Below are 3,606 nucleotides of genomic sequence, written 5' to 3' on the forward strand. Positions count from 1 at the left end.
TTTTTAACAAATTATGCAGTCGAGTTTCCCACATTTGGAGAAATCGCAGGAGTCAGCACACCCGGAGTGCAATGGGCGAGCCTCGCCCTGGGCAAACCACCCTCGTGATCATGGTATCTCCCCGCCAGGTAAGTATAAGATATGATTATTTGTGCTAATTGAATTTATAATGACATAGTTGTGCCAACTATTTCTTAACTGTGTTTTGCTTGGTGCTATTTTTATGTACCATTTATTTTCTTTATTTCTTTAATTGTATATGTCTCCTAACATATTTTATAAGCCCTTTCCTGACTTGAATAAACCAATTTCCATGGTCCAACAGCTTATAAGGATTTATGTGGAGAAGGGCCAAGGCAGTGCTTCTTCACTCGGGACACAGAGATGTATATGAGTTATTTAACTTTTAATTCCTGCCTAACTGGTCACCAACTGTTTCCTGTTAAATGCCTCCATCAGTGTGGTTTCTGTCTATGTCTAATTTAATACAAGGAATACAAGGACATATTCTGTAAACAGTTGTGCTCACTTTTCTAAACAACAATTTTTTTAACCCTTCAAGGGTGATTTTAATTCTACATCTTTCGAAATTTGTAACTGTAGACATTTTTCTCGGTTTATTTCTACATGTCCTTCATATTTCTACATGTTCTTTCTACATGTATTTCTACGTGTGTATTTCTATATGTTCTTTGTATTTAACACGTTCACATTTATTTCTTTTATTCACTTATAAAATTTGAAGTTAAGGGTCCTGTGTGGGGGCCCAGCGGCTGAAGTCCTCTTCTTGAATGCGCCGGGATCTCATATAGCCACTAGTTCTAATCCCAACAACTCTGTTTCCCTTCCAGCTCCCTGCCTGTGGCCTGGGAAAGCAGTCGAGGACGGCTCAAAGCCTTGGGACCCTGGCCCTGTGTGGGAAACCTGGAAGAAGTTCCTGGCTCCTGGCTTCAGATCGGTACAGCACTGGCCATTGTGGTCACTTGGGGAGTGAATCATCGGACAGAAGATCATCCTCTCTGTCTCTCCTTCTCTCTGTATATCTGACATATCAATAAACAAATCAGCAAAAAAAAAAAAATTGAAGTTAAATGACTCACTACATTTTGAAACTGCTAGACTTTAGTGAGTCTATCCAACTTTTCCATTTTAAAGTCATTCTAGTTTGTTCCTGTGTAGGTAACAATAAGCCTTGAATAATTAATTTGAATTAAAAGCTTCTTGATTATTTAAGGTTCACTTTATAACAGCTACAAACTCATTTATCAAATGTGTTTTGTTCTGTGTATGAGACCTGTATTTTTAACCTTATAACCTATTCAGGCTTGCCTGTCTTATTATATGTCATGGAGTTTTGCAAATTACAAATAAATTTCTCAGCAGAGTAAATGACTTTCACAATATCATCTACAGCTCTGCTTCAGTTTCCTTCTTAGAGCTGTCATGTGGAATTGTTTTTAATATCATATACAAATTTATAATCAACTCTGTGAGTTAAACACTGTAACGAGTAAGTTCATTAGCAGTTTTACCAATTGTTTTCTCTTTTCATTGTCTTTTTTCCCTTGATTACTGCCAGTTGAGATCTATTTCTTGCCTAACCTAACTACATAAGAGAGTAAGACAATCAGATCAATTTTTAGCACATTAAACACTTTCCATTAATACCTGTGACATAATCTTGCTCTCGGTGATGCTTTATTGGGATGACTTTCCTATAAGACTCCAAATGTACTTCTGTAAATATGGATATAGATACATACATACATAAGTGGCTCCTTGAAAGTCGTCAGCAGACCTATTGCTATTGATAAATAAAATGTATTAATGTACTTGAAAATATTACCTTTATATATATATATATGCTCTCTCCATTTATGAAACAATCATGTTTTAAGTGATTTCCTTAATTTAGTGTATACAATATAGATGAATTACTGATCCTATATAAAAAGCAATATTGATTTTTGAGGTCAGATAATCAATATCCATATGACATTCACAACAATTGCTGAATTAAAACATGTAGTACTCCCACTAGATGGAATGAACTATGAATCATTTTCAAAATAACAAAAATATGCTTAGTATTTTTAAAGATACTCAATATGGTGTGCTTTTAAAAATAAGACATATAATTCAGAATGGTATAGCGAGTTATACATATCTACTTGTATTTATCTATTCTGACCCACATGGCATAAACCAGTGTGAAGAGGGTGATGATGTCCAAGCAGACATAGTAAAGAAAGATGAAGATTATAAATATGATTGAACAGGGTTTTACTCTACAAAAGTGAGACGAACCCCATTGGAATGCTTCCTAGTAGTTTTTATTTTCTTAGTCAAGGCATCAAATTCTCCACTGACAGCCGGAGTCTAAGCTCACATCCACATTTCTACTGCTAACTAGCCATGGAGACTTCCAAACCATCAGGCACCAGGGAAAAGAGAACGGTATTGCTTTGTGAGCACATAAACTTCAAGAGCTGCTTTTAAAAAATTTGAATTATGCCTGCAACTGAGGGCTTCAGCCCTTGGCTGACTATAGTCTTACATGCAGAAGGTTTTAGCATAGTTTGTAACCAGGCAGTTTGAAACTCTCACTCCTTCTCAAACTGGTGGTATCTACCCTGAACTGTTTCCTGCATTGTTCAGTTATGATCATGCAACTTTTCTATTGTCCTAGAGAAATGCTTGCTATAATAAATGTAAAGAAAATAATTTCAGAGCACAAAAGTACACAGTGGTAGTAGTGATGATGGTAGCAATGTTGTTTGTATTAGTCCTAAAACATCAGCTAATATTCATTGAGTTATCTTTTATTTTACTATTTATTTTTAAATTTTAGATGATGTTTACATAGTTGATCAGAGTGGGAAGGACCAAGGGTCAGGGAAGAGTAGGTGTGATCATTGTTTCCAAATTTCCTAATTTTTCTTCCTGTTTCTGGTGGGGGTTAGAGGATGGAGACAAGAGGTGAAGCCACATGCAGCCTCCCAATCGCCCCAAACCCAGAATAGCCTCCTGATATCAACCCAGGGTCCTAATGTAGCACATGCTCTGAGGGCTCTGTCTAGGTAGTTTTGATTGGTCTGAAATATTGATCTTGCCAATACAGGAATGAGGGAAACCGTTCAATGTCTACTGGCTGACATAGTCAAACTTACAGTTTCCATTCACCCAGATATTTGCTGTCATCATTTGGCTGTGGTAATTGTCCAATATTTTTTGCCCTCCTGCTTCTGACAGGGTACCAGATGTCCTCTGCAGTCCTCAATGCGCTGCATATACTCCATGTGGATTTGAGCCAACCGTCCACTGCTCCATCTTTTGCATATAGGAGGACCTGGTCTTGCAGGTGGGCCCAAGGACCTGGACCAGGCTTCCAGAGCCAGTCCAACCTTGGGACTCATGGACCTGACACCCACTATGTAGGTGGACCAAAGACCAGGACCAGGCAAACTTGGTCTCCCCACCATCGCCAGACTCCAAGCCTGGGGCTCATGGACCCAATACCAACCTCCCCCAGAATGGTATGGGTAGCCTCACACTGGCATCTACCAGTGGGTGCTGTAGCCTCATTTCATCTAGCCTGCCCCTTGT

At 38.4% G+C, this 3,606-nt stretch overlaps 1 pseudogene; it reads right to left on the bottom strand.

The window, feature by feature from the left end:
• Positions 1–136, bottom strand: LOC121169601 (annotated as a pseudogene).
• Positions 137–3,606: the final 3,470 nt, after the last annotated feature.

The sequence above is a fragment of the Ochotona curzoniae genome, unplaced genomic scaffold (genome assembly GCF_017591425.1).
Source record: "Ochotona curzoniae isolate NIBS_2020 unplaced genomic scaffold, NIBS_Ocur_1.0 scaffold_1852, whole genome shotgun sequence".
Classification (NCBI taxonomy): domain Eukaryota; kingdom Metazoa; phylum Chordata; class Mammalia; order Lagomorpha; family Ochotonidae; genus Ochotona; species Ochotona curzoniae.